This window comes from Ictidomys tridecemlineatus, chromosome 1 (assembly GCF_052094955.1).
Source record: "Ictidomys tridecemlineatus isolate mIctTri1 chromosome 1, mIctTri1.hap1, whole genome shotgun sequence".
Classification (NCBI taxonomy): Eukaryota; Metazoa; Chordata; class Mammalia; order Rodentia; family Sciuridae; genus Ictidomys; species Ictidomys tridecemlineatus.
In genome coordinates, this window is record NC_135477.1 from 92,536,489 (window position 1) to 92,557,544 (window position 21,056).

Genomic DNA, 21,056 nt, shown 5'->3' on the forward strand with positions numbered 1-21,056 from the left:
TACCATTTTTAATAGAAAAATTTAAAAAAATTTAACAACCTTATTAAAAATGGAAAAAAAATAAAGTGATCAGGTGATAAAGGAAGATGTACCTGGCATTCAGCACTAACTAAAACCTGTATATAAGGAGAAATGAATCTATTTTCAGGTTAGGATCTTCAGCTAAGAAAATATTCAAAAGACAATTCATAAACTTTTAACCATGAAATAAATAATACTATAATATTTATTAAACATGTATTGATTTCTCAACTGAAAAATGTATCAGGCATCCTACAGCCTGCATCCCTGTCCAGGATGCTCCTCTTCTTTGTTTTCATTACAGTAAACTAGAGATAATAACACTACCTTATCTTCTTCTCAGGTTTACGAGATGATATATGTATCAGTGGAAAACTTTTACTATAAATAGGGACTAAAAACATAACTCAAAATGATTTTGCTAGTAAAAGATTCCTTATCTTCCTTATCAGGGTATTCCAAAACAGGAAATTGTATCAGAACCGATGGGTCCAATATGCTTTCTCCCTCCTTTCCATCTCTTACCACTGTTCCCGTTGTTTATGGCCAACTCTAAAGCAGAAGGGAAGACAGAACATTGTCACAATCCACACACACACAGGTCAGCCATTCAGGGCACAGAGCAGGTTGGGGAGGGTGGAGAGCAGAGATGGAGAGCAAACAGAAGATAATCTACTACAAAAGTGGTTTTGGCTTGGTCGATTGAATTAGTTACACAGTGACATTGAGGATCTAGAGCTGTCCATTAATCTACTGCCCACAGCTTTGGCTCCAAGCTAAATTCTTCCCCAAAAAGGGAACAAAATATTTTCCTTCAGTTGAAATGTTCAATTTAGATCTCATGCCCAACCATAATCCAAGGACTCTTTAAGTAAATGAAAAGTTGTGATTGATGTAAGCAGCCTTGTTGCCAGAATCTGTCAAGCAGGGGAATAGGTTATCATGATATGATTACAGAATTTAGAAATCATTCCTTCGTTGTTGCACAAGAAAAGGATGGTAATGGAGGCTATAACAGCAGCTTTGTTGTCCACTACCAATGTAAAATATTCATCACATTTACTGGCACAGAATAGATGCTTACTAAAAATTTCCCTCCCTATTTAGCAAGGCTCTGAAAAGCACTGTTCTTGTTTCTGTGATCATTAAAATGTGTGACACATGATCTTACTTTTCAGAGAAAACCCAGTAGAAGGAGATAAAAAAACAGTAACATTAAAATAAATAATACAAGAAGACAAGAGACTTGTATAACAGTCCATTTTCTGTTGCTATAACAAAATACAAGAGGCTGGGTACTTTATAATAAAGAAAAGATGGTTATTTCGCACAGTTTCGGAGGATAAAAGTACAAGATTGGTGGCCCCATCAACTTGGCCTCATGGTAAGTGCTCTGGCCATGTAGGAGAACAATCACATGTCACAGGAGCAGGAGGGGACTGATTTTGCTTATTTAAAATAACTCATTCTCACAGGACTCAATTCACTCCCTGAAACCTACACTAATTCCTTCTGAGGGTCTTAGGTCCTACTTGGATTGGACCTACTTGCTACTGTGCCCAGTGAACTAAGGACTTCCCATTAAGTCTCACTTCTTGAAGGCTTCACCTCTTAACATCATCATGACACTATGAAACAAGCATCCAACACAGGAACTACATCCTAACCTCTACACCTGCCCTATGAGGGTACAGATCTAAGGTATTTAGAATAATGACTTCCCAGGCATGGTCAGTTTTGGACTGGGAGAGCAGGTAAATAATTTTAAGAGTTTGGGAGCTCACCAAGCATAAACAGAGGCTCTAGGCTGCACGGGGCAGTTACTAATATGCAGTCTAACGCCCCCCCACCTCCTCTGTGGTTTCACGCTCCATGTTTCAGCCACCATGTCAACTATGTTCCAAAAATATTAAATGGAAAGTTTCAGAAATAAACAATATGTTTGAAGTTGCATGCCTTCCTAGGTACATGATAAAATTCTCCCAGCACCCTGCCTCATTCTGCTGGGACATGAACTGTCCCTCTGTCCTACAGATCCATGCTGTACTAGCTACCCAGCCGGCCAATCTGAAGTCATCTTGATTATCAGAGCAACTGTCTATATTTGGGATGCTACATTCAAAGAACCCTTATTTTACTCAATAATGGCCCCAAAGTTTAATAGCAGTGATCTTGGCAACTGGAACATGCCAAAGAGAAGATATAAAGTGTTCCTTTAAGTATCATTTCACATTATCACAAGAAAAAGAACAGTGTGTACAGAACAAGAAGACATTTTGAAAGAGAGAGACTACATTCGTATAACTTTTATTGCAGCATATTTCTATAATTGTTCTATTTTATTTTTAATTATTGTTGTTAGTTTTTTTTTAATGTGCCTACTTTATGAATTGACCTTCATCATAGGTATGAATGTGTAGGAGAAGCACGTTTTCCTTCCCTCACGGGATTGAAGCATGCTTCTATCAGGACCCTCTCTCCTTAGTGGAGGGAAGGAAGAGCAGAGGTAGATGGAGGGTCACAGTATCTGCATAGTTCTAGAGCGGTGTTCCACACAGTGTGGTCTGAGAATCGTGCACTTCAGCAACACCTGAGGCTCTGGGTTATGTGCAAGTTGATCAGAGCTGTCCCAGCCACTGAGTTAGAACTGCAGAGGCAAATGTGGGGATGAGAATTTGGACAAAATCCTCAGTTGATCTCCTCTCTTCTGAAGTTTTAGGGCCACTTCAGTAGAAGATACATTTTAATCTACTTAAATAAGGCTAAGCCTATCTTCATGCTAATATCAAATACATCTTTATAAGCTGATTTGTGTTCCCTGAGTTTAAGGCTGTGAGCCTCCAAGGAGTAGTTACAGAAGTTATCTCCTTTTACATTGTTACCTGTGTGGCAGGCAAGAAATGAAAGAGGAAAACTCAGGTTGATTACCCAGATATTACAAAAACAGTTCACCATTCCTTTACACACAAAAGCAAAAAGAGTAAAAGAAAAGAAAAGTTAGAAGTAAATCCAAGAAATTAGTTTTCATTGGTATTTCTTGACATTGGCAATAGAACAGTAACTGAGCTAGTATCAGTTTTAATTATGCATTGTTACATGTTATTCCTTCCTCCACCAAACACATGGCAACTCTCCAGATACTCTTGGTCTGCTCATACACTATAATATTCTTCGATATAGAGGGAAAAGCATTTTTCTCTATTTTCCCCCTTTCAAATTTTCCTTTGAAATTATTTCTCATGCTTTTCATGGACCTTGGTAATGTTCCAAAACTTTTCTAATCAGCCTAACATTATAAGCTGTCAGAATGGATTTTCTTCGCTAGCATTATCTGTTCTACATAAATTCTTCTTTTCTTTTGGTATTGACTTCTTTGTTTCTTTAGAAACTGTTTTTGTTCTTTTTGGATCTATTGAGTTATTTTCAATTTTAAAGGCTTTATTAAAGTAGCTTTAGAATTCCATTTCCAGAAAAACTGAATCAGTAAAATCTTGACAATTTTCTATTGCATGACTTGGGATTGTGACTCGCTTCATTTGCAAGAAGTCTAAGAGCAGGACGTAGAACTTTGAGAGGGATGGACTCATTTGACTGAAATGGTTAGTGCATTTAGTCCCATAACCAGTGAATTCTGATAACAAAGTTTGATGTTTATGTGATTGCTTTGCAGTTCTATATTTTGAGTGGTTGGCTTAGCAAATGTACCAACATACTGGGGTTTTATTTGTTTATTTTGGTATTGCTTCATCATAGACTATAATCATAAAATTAACCACCTATTTAACATACAAATAAAGCTCTTTGTGTAAACATCTTATAACTCTTTCATGCTTCACAAGTTGTTTTTGCTATTTTGTTAATTAGAATTGCTGACACATACAAACATCATGCTGCCCAAGCTCCATTTTATATTTGCATCATATGGGCCTCTGTTCCTAAAGAAAACTGTCTATGTGGTTTATCTTGAGTATTAAATTTAATAATCTAAACAGAAAAATAATACTTGCCTGAAAACACAGAATGTAACAGCTGCCTATGGTAATTCAAATAATAGAACAAAGAATAAAGTTTGGGTCAACAGATTGCTATTGTTTTGTTGTGTGGTTTGGGTTTTGTAATTTCTGTTATCCTTTTATCTTGAACTGCAATTCAGTGAGATTTAGAAATCACTGGAAATTGTTTGGTTCCTCAGGGGTTCACATCTTCACTACTTACCAGCTGACCTAGGAACCAGCAACATCAGTGTAACCTGGAAGCTAATCAGACATGCAGAATTCCTGGACTTATTTGGATCTTCTGAGTCAGAATATGCATTTGAACAGGATCTTTAAATAATTTGTGTGCTCTTTAAAGTTCTTTTCCATGGTCAACTTCCTGTTTTTTTCTTACCTTCCTGTTACTAACATGACTTCCATTTCTGGGATAAATTATTTTTTATTATGTTAATAAAAACAATTATGATCCCATCAGTAAAATGTTTCTGTATTTTTTGTGGATTTCTTTTTCACTATATGCAATGTGAAAGCATAAACTTAACTTGCTTGAATTGTGTCTCTCCCCCTTGTGCATTAAATCACAGAGTCATGTTAAATGGACTTTACCTTAGGTTCTGTCCTAAGGAATATCCTTAGATATAACTTTACTATTATCTCAGAGCTCAGGTCCACACATGTCTGTTAACAGGTGAAAGGGTTATAAAAGCCAAAATATAAATGTTAAGTGAAGGAAAGAATGGCTGCAGCAAGGAAAGGCGCCTTTAGAATGTCCTACCCATTCTCCCTTCAGTCCAGGGGCATTTCATAAGTATTTTAAAAGCAGAAGGGTATATATAGCTGCTGGAATCTGCACTGTAGCTTTCCTTTGATTCTTCCTCAAGTTTAGTTTAGCAGTTTACAAACTTTAACATGCTGAAAGATTGGTATACAGAAATTGTACACAGTAAAACTAATCCGGGACTCTATAGCTCACTGACAATATCTAATGGCAGTATTGACTACATGATTTTTTTCTGCTCACATGCTCATTTAACCTAATCTCTGTATAAATAATTCTGTGCTTTATTTTCTCTTTTAAAATTGTTTTAAATTGTAGATGGACACAATACCATTATTTTATTTATTTATTTTCTTTGGTGCTGAGGATTGAACTCTGTGCTTCACACATGCTAGGCAAGCACTCTACCACTGAGCCACAACTGAAGCCCTGAACTTTATCTTCTAACATGAATAACAGAAGATTCTAAAATGTTTGTGTAATATGATTATAAATTCAAAATTGCTAGGTTATGTTGGCATCCATTTAGGTTTTCTTGATACAGGATGAGCTCAAGAAAGATTCTCCCACTTCAGCCTGGACTATAGACACGTGCCTTAGTGCCTGGCTTGTTTAGCATTTTTAAACAGTACATACGTTAGTTAGATAAAATGACTTATATAATTTGGGAAATTGTTCTAATGTTTAGTCAAGTGTCTTGAAAGGATATAAAATAGCATTTAATAGAAAACCAAAAATGGAAAAAAATAATTCAGATAGATTTGATACTATTTTTCTATAATTTTTCCTTAGCTATATTATATTTCAACATTATATTAATTTTGTATGTTGTTGGTTGTTTTTAGAATGTTGCATTCCACTATTATCATGTATGAAATAAAAGAAAGAATGAATGAATGAATGAACATTGGAGAATATATGTGGAATTCCATATTTGCATTTATTAAAGACCAATCTATCAAACCATGGGAAGTTGCAGAATGGTTATATACTAATCTTTGAACCACTCACCTTTGTGCTATTCTCCTATTTTAACATGGAAAAAAATATCTAGTTTTTTAAAGAGTGAACATGCAGGAGCGTGTGATTGACTAAGAATAGCAGGGACCAGCCAAGTGAGTGTTTATAAGTTGGTAAAAATGTTGGTTATTTTGCAAGATGATCCTTTCTGTTAATTTAGGTTTAAGGCTAAATAAGCATTACATAAATACATTGAAGTTAGAATGCTGACAGAGTGGAAATGTTTTGTTTTCTGGAACTACCACAGACTTTCTGAAACATTTAAACTTTGGCATTAACTTAATATGTTTTCCAAGCACCTTTCCCCCATTTCAAAATAGGAAAACATATAGCCCACATGTTTCTGATTCATTTGCAACTAATTTATCAAAATTGGCAAGAACTTTTTGCTAACCACAAGGCCTATGGAGCCAGTTTATTAAAAAAGAAAAATTCTCAAATCTTCCATCTGGACCACTCAGTTAATTCAGGGGGGACTCAAACTCTGATTATGAGAGTTCATTTAAAGCTGAGCAGACATTGAGTGTTTCCTTTCGTTCCACTTTTTCAATTTGCTCTCTTTTGCCAATCTGCAAGGTCCCAATTCTCCTTTGTTTACTCTGTTCTCAGGGTAGGTAGGACGTGTTCATTAATAATATTAGCAATAATAAAGTCCAAAAGTATTTATTCTTAGTAGTTACACTTCCATTTCCCATAAATCTTCTTTTTAAATAAAAAAGTTTACAAGTCAACTGTATAATAAATTCATGACACTTAGTTTCTTTCATACTTAACTGATGGTGTGTGTCAGTACAGATGTCCTATCCTTAAACTTTCCCTGAAGAGTCTATACAGAGGCTGAGTCTGCACATTAATAATTAAACACTTGAATATCTACCCATTAATTAATATCTACCCGTTAATTAACAAATACTTCAGGTGTTTCCCATATTTTCCCATCTCCCAAATGTTCCAAATCATGACTTACTTGGACACTTATTTAACACACAAAGATCCCTGGGCTCTACTTGAGAGTCAGGTAAGGAGTAATGTTTAACCATTGCTCCAAAATTATTCTTGGCTACAGAGAAAGAGTATGGTGGTTAATGGTGCTAAATATCCGAAATAACTCTGCTTTCATGTTAATCTTTTCAATAATGATAATGTTTCCAGTATATAATTGTATATTATTTAATATTTAAACATCATAAGATCTTTTCTCTTAATATAGTCACCAACTGGAAATTTTCTTTTGTCTGACTTCTTGTCATAATCTTTACTTTGGAAAAGAGATCTCCCTAATATCAAGCATGGCCGATTTTTTCAAAAAATATTGAAGGGACTGTTTACAAAGAAGACAGCATCTGGTGGTGACAGCCATGACCTCACATTGTGAATTTTAGGTCAAATCATTTTGTCTGGACTTTGAGGCAAATATCAAAGTTGGAAATATAGTTTTATACATTTTGAAAACAAAGCCACCTTTTATATCATTGTTTTAATTTGTCTATATATTTAATTTATTTTGTGTTTCAGGTAACATGAAGAAGAGTTAAATACATATATTTACATTTATGAAATGGAGGCATATATTTTAAAAGATTAAAAGGTGTATTTCTTTTTATTGCTATAACAAATTACCACTAATGTAGCAGCTTCAAACCACACACACCTGTGCTATAGTTGTTGTGGGTGAAGTCTGGACACAGCTAGATGTTTCTTCTGCTCAAGATCCCATACAGTCACAGTCAATGTGCGGGCTTGAATTGGAGCTCCAGGAGGGAAGAATCTGCCTCCAAGCTCCTTTGGGATGTTGGGGGGATTTGTATCCTTGTGGCTGTGTGGCTGTGATTGGCTGTCAGCTGGAGGCTGCCCACAGTTCCCAGGCCTCTTGCTGGGCTGCTTGTATAATGGCATTTTTCTTCTTCAAGGCCAGCAGGAGAACCTCTCTCCAACAACAAAACAGTGACAAAGTTACATTCCATCATTGTCCTCTATTCTATTGGTTAAAACATATTACAGGTCCCATTGCTTGAGAGGAGGGAATTTTAACAGGCCATGAATGATTGGGGTCACCCTAGAAGGCTTGAAATATAGTCCTTAGACACTATACAAGGAAATCTCCTGAACAGCTTATGTAGAATGCAGTTTTCTGGGTCCATACCTATAATTTCTTTTTATTATTATTAGTTCTTTTTAGTTCTGCATAACATTAGGATTCATTTTGACGTTGTCATAAAGCATGGGATAAAATTTGTTCTAATTCAGTCCCAACTATTTCTGCTTTCCCTCTCCTCCTCCCTCTTCCTGTTCCCTTACCTCCAGTCTATTGATCTTTCTATCTTTCTGCTATTTGCTTTTAAGTTTGGGGCTTTTATTTGGTTTGGGTTTTGGTTTTGGTTTTTCAGTGTCTTGTGAATATACATGATGGTGAGATTCACTGTGGTATATTCAAATACGTACAGAGGAAAGTTAGATCAGATTCATTCTGCTGTTCTTTCTTTACCTTGTCCCTTCTCCTTACCCCATAGGCCCCTTCATCTACTCCACAGATCTTTTATTTTGATGGAATCTGTCGCCTTCACTTTTCCTTTCTCTTTTTCTTCCTATATTTTCCCCTACCCCCTTATTTTGTTTAGCTTTCACAAATCAGTGAAAACATTTGACCTTTGACTTTCTGAGTCTGGCTTATTTGACTTACCATAAAACTCTCCAGTTTCATTCATTTACCAGCAAATGGTATGATTTCATTCTTCTTTATGGCTTAGTAATACTCCTTTTTCTTTATGGATTCATCTGTAGAAAGACACCTTGTTGGTTCCATAGTTTAACAATTGTGAATTGTGATGTTATAAATGCTGATGTAGCCATCTCTCTATAATATGATGATTTTAGATCTTTTGGATATATACCAAAGAGTGGAAGAGCTGGATCATATGGTAGTTCCATTCCTAGTATTTGAGAAATCTCCATACTGCACTCCATAGTGCAATTTTCCAAGTAATTGCACTAATTTGTAGTCCTGCCAATAATGTATGGGTGTACCTTTTCCCCCACATCCTCACCAAAATTTATTATATTTCTATCCTTGATAATTGCCATTCTGACTAGAGTGAGATGAAATCTCAATGTAGTTTTGATTTGCATTTCTCTGATTGCTATATATGTTGAACATTCTTTCATATATTTGTTGATTTTATTTCTTTTTTTGAGAAGTGTGTGTTTAGTTCTTCTGCCCACTTATTGATTGGGGTATTTGGGTTTGGTTTGGTTTGGTTTGGTATTTAATTCTTTGAGTTCTTTATATATTCTGGATATTAACGCCCTATCTGAGAAACAGGTGGCAAAGATCTTCTTCCATTCTATAGGTTCTCTCTTTCATTCTTTTATTAAATACCTTTATTTGACTTATTTATTTTTATGTGATACTAAGGATCAAACCCAGTGCCTCACATATGCTAGGCGAGAGCTCTACCGCTGAGCTACAACCCCAGCCCTCTCTTTCAGTCCTAATTCAGACCTATACCTTCCTTTTGTAGGGGGGGTGGAGTACTGGGTATTGAAATCTTAGGCACTTAACCACTAAGCCACATCCCCAGCCCTATTTTCTATTTTATTTAGAGACAAGGTCTCACTGAGTTGCTTAGAGCCTCACCATTACTGAGGCTGGCTTTGAATTCTCAATCCTCATGCCTCAGTCCCCTGAACTGCTGGGATTCCAGGTATGCACCACCGCAACTGGCTCAGACCTATACCTTCTTCATCAGAATGTCTCAGAATAGAATAGAGGAATCTGTGTTTTTCGAAATTCCCTAAATGTTTCTAATCTGTAAAAATATTTAGGGCCTCACTTTTGATCTTATGAACTGATTATGAAACTTTGACTTTTAAAAGACAATGAGGGGCTGGGGTGATGATTCAGTGGTAGATCACTTGCCTAACATGTTTGAGGCCCTGGGTTCGATCCCCAGCACCACATACAAAATAAGTAAAATAAAGGTATTGTGTCCATCTACAACTAAAGAATAAATTTAAAAATGAAGACAATGAAAACATAAAAGAAAACAACCAAAGAGAAAGTTAATTGAACTTCATCAAAATAAAACCTTTGTACCTCAAAGGATAACATTTAAACAGCAAAAAGACAGCCCATAAAATGGTAGATAATATTTATAAACCATCTGTCTTAAACTCTAATTTCCATAGTATTTAAAGGATTTTTATAACTTAAGGATAAAAAAGGCAATTAAAAATGAGCAGAGAATTTGAATAGAAATTTTTTTCAAATGAAACATAAAAATAACCAATAAGCACATGAAAAGATATTCCACTTCATTCCTCACTAGTGAAATGCAAATTGAAACAGCAGTGAGACACATCCCACCCACCAGGATCACTATGATCAACAAGAGAGACAATAACAAGTTTCAGAGAAGATGTGGAGGAACTGGAATCCTTATTCATTGCTAGTGACAAGGACCCCTCCTTGATCAAATCCCAGTCAACCTCTTCTGTATTAGACACCATCCTTGGCTGACTGTGCCCAATTCAGCAAGATTGTGCCAAGCCAGAAGAACAAAGCCTTGGTTCCCCAAAAAGTTCTTCATAGTGATTTTCCATCCACTGACTCCCTTGTTTTCCCATTGGTGACAAATCTCCAGCTGACCTTGTTATATTCAGAGTTGAATTTAATTTTTCTCTTCTATTGCAATAGTACTGAATAAAGTCTTCCTTACCTGATTGACTCTATTCAATGCAATAGATCTTTGCATTGCTTTACAAATAAGATTTTCATCATCCAGAGCAATTTTTATTACACTAGTGAGAATTTTAAATGTCACAGCTGCTTTGGAAAGCAGTTCAGCAGTTTCTTAAAAGGTTTAACATAGAGTTCCCAGAAATCCCTCTCCTAGATATACACCCAAGAGAAATGAAAACACATGTTTTTACAAATAGCTGCACATGAATGTTCATAGCAAAATTATTCATAATTACCAAAAAGCAGAACAATTCAAATGTCTGTGGGCTGATAAATAAACAAAATACAATAATTCCATAAGCAGAATATTGTTTATCCACATTTACATATGCAAAAACATGGGTGACCATGAAACATGATACTTGATGAAAGAAGCTAAACACAAAAGACCACATGTTGTAAATTTCATTTATGTGAAATGTCCAGAGGGGACAAATCCATAAAGACAGAACAGAGGTAAGTGGTTGATAGTAGCTAGGAGAGAAAGAGAATAAAGAGTGACTACTGATGTGTATGAGTATTCTTTTGGGTTGATGAAAATGTTCTAGAATTAGATGTCAGTGATGGTTGCATAATTACGTGAAAACCATAAAGAGCTACAATTTAAAAGTGCATATTTAATGGTATTTGAATTTTACCTCAATTATCAAGCATATAAAAATCAAGAAAAAAAAATCATATTCTAAATGAACTTGCTTCAGTATGTGTTTGTATTGTTATACTTGAATTCAGGACCCCCAAAAGACCACCAGAGACCAAGATCGATGTAAGCAGCAAAGAGGCCTTTATTGCAAGCTAGCTTGGTCCTCCACACACACAGCAACTGGTGATGCTGAGAGGCCCTGAGCACAGGGTTTGCAGCAGTTTTATACACTCTTTGGGGAAGGCAGGGACCCCCACATACATCATAGCATCTCTTAGCAAATCATCACACACCCCAGGAAAATCAAATAACAACTCTAAAACATGATTAGCACATTCACTGGCAGGAACAAGTTGGGTAGGGGTGATTGGTTAGTACAACAGGGGGATTCATTTGAACTGAGTGGTTTTATGCCAAGAGGAGTGTACATGCTAAACTACAGGGTTTCCCAACATGTTATCAACCACCATAAACTACTGGGAGGGTCATCTGGCATCCCAGGTATTTTCCCTGTCTCATGCTGATTGGTGGTTGCTAGGCGTTGCTATGGGTCCTCACCTAGCCTGACTGAGTCAGGGACACCTGGTGTAGCAGATCTCTCCTGATATTTGTAGATAAACAACTCAACAGGGTGAGTATGTGCCTAGGAGTGTTCTGTGGGTTTTTCCAAGGACAAGGGTCACACCCCCTTCCTTGGAAAGGCTTTGCTCTGAGGTAGAGGCTGGTTTCTCAAAAATGAAGTCACATCAGTTTCTCAGTATGGTGCGTGTATATGTGATTGTTTAAAATGAATATTAATTATAACTCCAAAAACAAAAAAAAATGGAAGAGGTAATACTTTTAAACAGGGAAAGTATACAGGTTGGTTCTCTTATCACCACATCAAACCCACCTTGCAGTAAGCTTTTAAGGATTCAGCATCTCCAAATAATCAAAAGAAAAGGGACAAGTAATTAATGTACAATGTACAAAGCACTTTGTAGCATGTTGTCAGAGAGGTTCAGATTTACTCAGGTACATAGCTTGTCTCATTCATGCATCTATGAAGCATTGTGCTATATAATGGGGGAAGGGGAAGAAAACAAAAGGAGCAGGAGGGAGGAGCAGGGAGAAGAAAGGGCAATTGGAAAGGAAAAGAGAGGAAACAATCACTAAATCTCATCCAGAGTTTCTTCCTTAGTATCTTCAAGCCACTGCTGTTTTTCCCCAACACCTTATTGAGATGACACATTTGGGCTGTAGAGCATTCTGTTATGTACCTTGCAATATTAATTTGTATCTGTTGAGTTGTAAATCTAACAGTTTGAAAGGAGACTACAAAACCCAGAGAGAAATAAACTGCTTTGCACAAGAAAGAAACAGGAAATTTATAGGTGAGGGGCATTCAGTTTAAAAATAGCTTAAATAAAAGAGGGAGGACTTACGGAAAAAGCAGAATGCTGGTAAAATGGTGAGACATCTGGCTCTGCACAAGGTACTAGCCACTGAGAATGCAGAGGGACTTCTTAAAAACACGGATGTCTAATTATGCAATTTTAAGTCACTTTCTGAGTAGCACTACAATATGACATCTGGCTTTCCCTTGAAGTATGCCAAAGGCACAGCCTTGAGTCCATGGTACTTTGGGAAATTAATAAGTGGCTGGAATGGGAAGGGATGACCAGTGTAAAAGATGAGAAGAAGCTGTGTAGGTAGCAAAGAAACCACAGACAGAATGAAAGACAAGAGAGAGGGGATTCATAAAAAAGCAAGAGGTAAATGTGCTGAGGAAATATCTCTGACCATACTGAAAGAAGCCCCGCATTGACCACTAGAGGTTCTTCTCATCTCTTTTGTCTCAGAAGTGATTATGGCAGGACACACAAAGAACAAAAACTAAAATTATAAAGCTTACATGTTTCTTTCCCTATAGACTGGTTACAATTGTTTCTATTGTAATCTTTGTTTTGTTTGGGGGAGGGGAGGGGGGTACCTGGGATTTAACTCAGGAACACTCAACCACTGAGCCACATCTCCAGCCCTATTTTCTATTTTATTTAGAGACAGGGTCTCACTGAGTTGCTTAGAGCCTCCCCATTGCTGAGGCTGGCTTTGAACTCACAATCCTCCTGCCTAAGCCTTCTGAGCCACTGGGATTACAGGTGTATATGACATAAAAAGCCCCACCTCTATTGTAATCTTAAGAAAAACTGGCAAGAATGAAATGTGCAGAAGGTTACATGGAAGGAATGACAGAGTCCTACAAAGGGCTGAGACTGGGTTGGTTTTTCCCGGTGTCTCCACCCATCCTACAGCTTAGGTGGCCACATTGGGTGCTAATGATGTGCTAGATGTCTTGATAGATGTTTTGACATAAAAATCAATAAAAGACAGACTCCACCACGAAGAAAATAATATGCTTAAAATACAAACTGAGTGTTAATGGTACTCAAGTTAATGCCACTCACATCACAACCCCTGGACCACTGCTAGTCCCCTTGATGTTCATTGCTACACATGTAAGGGAGAAGTATCTTCTTGTCACCCACCTTAGGTTCATGGTAGAGGCCCCATGACAGATTAACCAGAGGAAAACATAAAAGTTTATTGAATCTAACTTTAACATGACCCAGCAGGCTTCATCAGGAAATGAAGACCTGAAGAAATGGTTAAACCTGTGTGTTTGTTAATGCTGGGTTTGAAGAAAAGGTGAAGAAATGTAGTTGGACACAGGGTTTGATCTATTGGTAATAAACTAGAACTTAGCAAGGTACTTAGCAAGGCTGTTTTCTCAGATTCTTTTCTGTGACCTTGTGTCTTCCAAGATAAGGAAGTTCCTTTCCTTTAGTACAAAGTGGGAACCTCTCAGATGGGGGTCTTATGACCTCTGTTAGGGAGAAGGGTGGAGAGAAAATGAAAGTGGCCTTATTGCTTCTGCTGTTTTCTCAAATGCAAAGTTTGTTAAGTCATCAACCTGAAGATTATGGCTATGACCAAGGCAGTATAAAAATGATGCACAATGCACCTGGAGAGCACAGGATGAATAAGAGAGTCAAAAATCCATGAGATTTCAAGGGGCACACAGAGAGAGGAACCTGCTTAAGAAACTGTAAAGCACTGTCAGCAATGGAGAAGGAGAAGGAGAATGTGGAGTAAAGGGAACAAGAGAAAAGAATTTCAAGAAGGGCTTATTAACAAAGTACTGAAAGACTCATGTGCACCCACAGTCCCTCTTGTTAGCCAACACTTTGCTTAACAATTTGCCATCTGATCATCCAAAATGCCAGCAACCAGCAAAAATGCAAGAATATCTTGGCTCAGCCTAGTTTAAGTTTAAACTTTGCTACTTTTTGGCTATCAGCAAATGACTCAGCTACTTGAAACTGTAGCTTTGTCACTTATAAAACCAGGATGATATTTCTAGCCACGTGTTTTCTTTCACCAGATTGTTGTGAATATTGAGGGAAATCATATATACAAAGTGATAATATTTCAAAAGCCTCCTGCTACGTTGCAATATTAGCTGAGAAGAGCCTACTCTCATCCCCGTCACATTTGCAGATGACTCATTCTCATCAGCCTCCTCTCAGAGATATAGCACATCCGTGGTGGATCTCAGAAAATGTGCGTGGAAGGAAGCACAAAAGTAGGCATTAGAAGGACTCTGAGAATAGGGATGTTGCAGGAAACTTGTTCAGGACCAGAATTACTGGGAATGGAATGGGCTGTGAATTCAGAGCATTTCAAAGTCCCTAGAATTTAGTGAAAGGAGAAGTGGTTTCTTCAAGCTCACGTCTTAAAAACATACATTAAAAGACTTATGCATTGGAAAAGGAACTTTCAAAGAAACAATATCAAGTAGGTTTTCTAGTCTTAAACATACATGCTGAAAATAGGAAAGAATTTCCTAAAACTTCCCCTCTAGCCAATCAAGAAGCATGAGGTATAGCTCTCAGACCTTTGAATAATAATTACTGACCAGAGGGATGAGGAATGTTTCTTTCCTGGGACCACTAGCAACATGATAGAGGAAAACATGTCAAGTAAAAAGAGTGAAAGGCACTGATTTCCTTGTGAAATTATTAAGCATTTTATAGTTACTTGGCCAAATGTATTCTCACATGAAGTGAGGAAAACATATTGTGATACCTTTCTTTTTTCTTTTTTACTATTATTATTAGCTTATTACAAAAAAAGCAAAATTGTTAGGTAGAACAGAATACAGAGTAGATGTCTTTACGGTCTAATTGGTTTTGACTAAGGCAGTTGCTCTTACGGAATTTCCCATAAAGGGATTTAAGTTTTCCAGCCTTGGGCATAAGGAGCAGAAGGAGTTCTTGGTGTAGAAATAAGTGAAATAAAGAAAGCAAGAAGAATAGGGAGATCCTTTGCCAAGTGAAGGATTCTAAAGAGAGCCAAGTTTTCTTCAATCCACTTATTCATTCATAAATTGAATCTACAGATCAATTATTTATTGAGCCCTTTTACTCACTAGACACATTGCCAATGCTGGGGAGAGAGTAGGAGGGAGTTGGATGGGGTCCTTGCTCTTATGAAGGTTCCAGCAGAGGGGGAAGAATCATATTAAACAAGTGATTAAGCAAAAACACCACATGATTGCTTGGATACAGAGTGGGGTGTTAGAGGGACGTGAATAGAAACTCAGTAGGGCCTACGGATATAATTTCATTAATGTTGTCAACCTCTCCTTTTCCTTCAATTGTTATTTGCCTCAATTCTCTTGATTCTCTCTGTTCCTTTCCCTCACTCCCAGCTTTTAACAACAACAACAAAGGAAAGATTTGGGTTGCATGTCAAAAGCTGAGCAAACTTCTTGGCGCAGCATAGAATCAAGTGCTAGGTTCTTTAGCAGCCAAAGTATATCTGTCAAACTCATGACATGCACAATCTATATTGTGCTCCGTTGCAATTAACCTTAAGTGGTTTGGGTAAATCACTTTAATTCACAATATGTTGACAGAATCAAACTACTTTCTTTCTGTTTGTTTTTCTTTTTGCCTTCTAGTTTGATCTTGTTATTACTGACATCATAGCTTATGTTAGGAAACTATCAGTACTTCCTCCAGTTTGCTACTGACTACTGATTCCTTCCACAATGGAAAGAAAAGACAGTTATGTCTTGTGTTTCTCTGTGACCTCCAGAATGAATGAAACCAAAGAGCCCTCTTTCCAAGCCCCCTTTGTATTGTAATATGGTATTCTTTTTCTTGAAGATGGTCCTGGAACCCTGGATTTACCCTCAAATGAGATATTCACACCTAAAAATAAAAGTGTGTATCAATAAGAATAAAGAGTGCTGACTAAAATACATTCATATCATACAAGTTGGGCATCAGAGTAAAAGACACATTTGCAAGTGGGACAGAATCATCAAGGAAGGAAAAGGTATACAAATAAAGGTAGCTGGCTTATACTACCCTTGTTTGTGATGGGCACTTTTCAAACATTCAATCATTAGACATATATTTCCTGGGCAACCACCATGTGCCAGACACTATTCTAGAAAAGTGAGATAGCTTGAAGCAAAACAACCAGTAATGATGCTTTGTGGAGCTTACATTCTGGCATGGGAAGCTAGATAACACTAAGTATAATAATTAAGCATATACCACACAGGGATTAGAAGGTGACAAATACAAACAGGGATTAGAGTAAGGGGAACTGAAAGTTAGGGGTGAGAAGAAACAACCACATTGCTAAGAAAACAAAGATGATTCTCCTGCATGGCTCTGGTGATAGGAAAACTTTCAATGAATCAAAACAACACACTTCAGTGATTACATTTTTTACAAGTCAAGCAACCAGCACAAGCTTCCTAATTCTAAAAGTAACCAATCAGAAAGGAACTAATTAAAAAAAAAATGCTTCTGAGTACATACCCAGGAATCAACAGCAGTCTCCCTGAATAATTTCATTTCTTCAAATGAAATTCATGCCTCTTAAATTCTGCCAATCCCTGAACCCCATGTCCCCCAAAAACAACATAAGAGGAACATAGCCAGTCATGGTGGTGCACACTTGTAATCCCAGCAGATAGGGAGACTGAGGCAGGAGGACTGCAAGTTCAAAGCCAGCCTCTGCAACTTAGTGAAGTCTTAAACAACTTAGCAAGACCCTGTCTCAAAATAAAAATAAATAAATGAATAAAGGTCTGGGGATGTTAGTCCGTGGTTAAATGTTCTTGGGTTCAATCCTCGATATAAACAAATAAATAAAAGCATAATAGTCTGTTATCTGCTCTTCTTGGAGAGACTGGCAATGAGAGGCATAGCTCTCCCTTGCTATAGTAAATCTAACAATTTGGATTTGTCTTTTTATCCCATTCCTGAGTGGTGGACAGTTGGGTAGAGTAGACCCCATCAAAAAAGACGATATTTGAGCAAAAAAAAAAAAAATGAAGAAAGCTAGGGAGTTGCCCAAGCAAATGTCTGGAGGGAGAAAATTCTAAGAAAGGGGAACTTCAGAGCATGCCTGAAATGCTTTAGAAAAGGAAAGGAAAGGTTGGGCCAGAGCAAGCAAGAGGCAAATAGGAGATAAGAGAAGAGAAATAGTGGGATTGGTCACCGAAGGCTTGTAGGTCACTGAATAGACTGGATTTCTAGTTCAGACAAGATTCCACAGGCTGCTTTCTCCCTGTGCTTTCTTTTTTTTATTATTATTTTTTTTTATTGGTTGTTCACAACATTACAAAGCTCTTGACATATCATATTTCATACATTAGATTGAAGTGGGTTATGAACTCCCAATTTTTACCCCAAATGCAGATTGCAGAATCACGTCGGTTACACATCCACAATTTTACATATTGCCCTATTAGTAACTGTTGTATTCTGCTACCTTTCCTATCCCCTACTATCCCCCCTCCCCTTCCCTCACATCTTCCTGTGCTTTCCTGAAAAGTACAACAATAAAATCTAGATGCAATATAGAAGATAGATAACCAAAGGACAACTCTGAAAGGTGGAAAGAGGAAACCAAACTGGTTTCAGACTTTAGGACTAGAGGAACAACATAGCAGCATGGCATCTTACAACTTGCCACCCAACAGAAGGCCTAGCATTTTCTGACTTCCAGTCTAGCAACAGATAAGTCCATTTCCCCCTAGATCAAATAGGAGTCTCTCCAGCAACACCAGAGGACGGATCAGAAGCCTCATTGAAAACAAGTGGTCAGAAGAGGCATTTGTCCTCCACAGCAGGCTTAAGGCTCTCCTTCCTCATCCAGAAACACCTTGTGACCTGGGATTGTCAACCAAAGGAACAATATCACAGTAAACAGTGCCAGCTTCGAAAACCTCCTTCTCCCTGACATTCCCCCATCCATTCTGAGATGCCACAGGTTTGGGGGGCATCACAAGAGGGATTGGGTCACAGAAACTGGCCCCAGCCCAAGGAGTACTCTCCTTCCTAACCCAAAGATAATCAGCAAGGGGTCCCACCACCGTGGCACAGGAAGCATTCTCCATCCGTACATGCCAAAGACTTCTTTCTTACCAAGAGGCTCTGGGCAGAGTGACCTGGGTAATTTCCTTGTACTCCTTCAAGTTTCACGTGCAGGTAGCAGTGGGAGACCCAAGACACAAGATAAACCAAGCAAAACAGTACTGCAAAGACCTTGCAAATTAGTTGACCATTGAAACCACAGCTCATGAAAGTGGACTGGGGCCTTAATGCTAATCCTAACCAGGGTGACTTCATGCTACAATTAAAAATTTAAATAGTTCCCAGAGTCTCCAACAAAATAGCAAAATATTAAGGATATATGAAAAAATCACTCAAAATACAAAGAACCATGAAATTATAATTTGTATGAGAAAAGAAAATGAACTGACACTAGTACCAAAATGAATCAGATATTGGAATTATCTCAAGAAGTTTCAAGCAACTAACAAAAATGATTCAACAATTACAAAAAAAAAATACAATTTGTTTTGAAATAAATGAAAGAATAGAAAATCTTAGCAAAGAAATAGATGTTTTAAAAACAAACCAAATGAAATTATGTAGTTTTAAAGTATAGTAACAGTAAGCAAATGGAAAACAAATAATAAAATGGCATAACAAAATATCAATAATTAACTTAAATGCAAATGATCTAAACTTATCAATGAAAACACAGAGAATGGTAGAGCATATTTTTTAAATGACTTAACTATTTGCTGGTTAAAAGAAATTCACTGCAAATTCAACAACCCAGATAAGTTAAAAGAAGACAAAGTAGAAGATAAAAAATATAAGTCATTAAAACATTGGTTTTCACACAGATAATCCCCAATTTTTGATGATACTACATGATTTTTGGCTTTTTGATAGTATGAAAACAATACACATTCAGTAGGAAATGTACTTTGAATTTTGAATTTTGATCTTTTCTGGAACTAGAAATATGCAGTACAATTCCCTCCTACATGATACTGGGCAGCCTCAGTGATGGGTACCCTATCACCGAAGGGTAGCAATGTAATTGTGAGGTTAAAAAAACCAATGTTTCATAGTGAACTGTGATGCCAGCATTTTTTTAATACAAGTATTCATTAGATTATAAGAGCTAATCAATATCTGATCATAATATAGGCTTTCTGATAGATGATTTTGCCCTACAATAAACTAGTGTGTTCTCTGAGCACATTTAAGAAAGGCTAGGCTAAGCTAGGAAGCTCAGTATGGTAGATGTATTAAATGAATTTTTAACAAGACATTTTCAACAAATGATAGGTTTATCAGTACATAGCCCCATATACCCAAAGGACTTAAAATCAGCACACTACAGTGACACAGCCACATCAATGTTTATAGCAGCTCAATTCACAAGAGCTAAACTATGGAACCAACGTAGGTACCCTTCAACAGATGAAGGGATAATAAAAAATGTGGTATATATACACAATGGAATATTACTCAGCCTTAAAGAAGAATGGAATTGTGGCATTTGCTGGTAAATGGATAGAACTGGAGAATATTATGCTGAGTGAAGTAAACCAATCCCAAAGAACCAAATGCTGAATTTTTTCTGATATGTGGATGTTAATTCACAATAAGGGAGGTGGGTAGGGAAGAAGAGAGGTACTTTAGATTAGACAAAGGGGAGTGAAGGGAGGGGAATGGGCATGGGGGGTAGGAAGGATAGTAGAATGAGTCAGACATTATGACCCTATGATGTACATATATGATTACACGACCAGTGTAACTCTACATCATGTACAACCAGAAGAATGAGAAGTTATGCTCCATTTATGTATGATGTGTCAAAATGCATTTTATTATCAGGAATAAGTAGCTAGAACAAATAAAACATGGAAACAAAGAAAAACGAGATCATTGTCATCAGCAACTGAAAGAGCACAAGACAGAAATTTAGCAACAATATATGTTTGAACCCCCCAAAATATATGGAGTGCTCTGTATATGAATACTCCCCTGACAATAGAAGAAAACACAATTTTTTCATGTACCTGTAGATTTTCACCAAGTTTAAACAATACCATGAATTATGTAATGAGCTTCAACATTTTCTTTTTTAAAAGACTTTTGTCTTTTATTGTGAGAAAATGTAGACTCACTGTAAGGTGCTGAACATGAGAAAACTTGCAGAGAGAGTCTACCTACCGTGTTTCCTCTTACAGCAAATAGGGCAAAGGCAGAGATTGAGGGACCAATTAGGAGTCGGTGCCATCCTCTGGGCAAGAGATGGTGGTGGTTTTGGATCAAGGTTTAAGTATTGTTCAATTCTGGTAACATTTGAGAAAGTAAAAAAAAAAAGGTTTAATATTTCTATCATTTGAAATAATATGGTGAATAAAAGCAGAATGCTTATCTCAAAAGAGAAAAATGATTTGATACTTCTGAGCAAAAGAAAAATTCC

At 37.0% G+C, this 21,056-nt stretch overlaps 1 long non-coding RNA gene across 1 annotated transcript; it reads right to left on the reverse strand.

Moving 5' to 3' along the window:
• Positions 1-7,385: 7,385 nt before the first annotated feature.
• Positions 7,386-20,924, reverse strand: LOC144366353 (uncharacterized). The gene is made up of 2 exons (XR_013425420.1): positions 20,801-20,924; positions 7,386-8,589 (listed from the first exon to the last, which is right to left on the reverse strand). It is a non-coding gene; the product is annotated as an uncharacterized LOC144366353 (long non-coding RNA).
• Between the last annotated feature and the right edge of the window lie 132 nt (positions 20,925-21,056).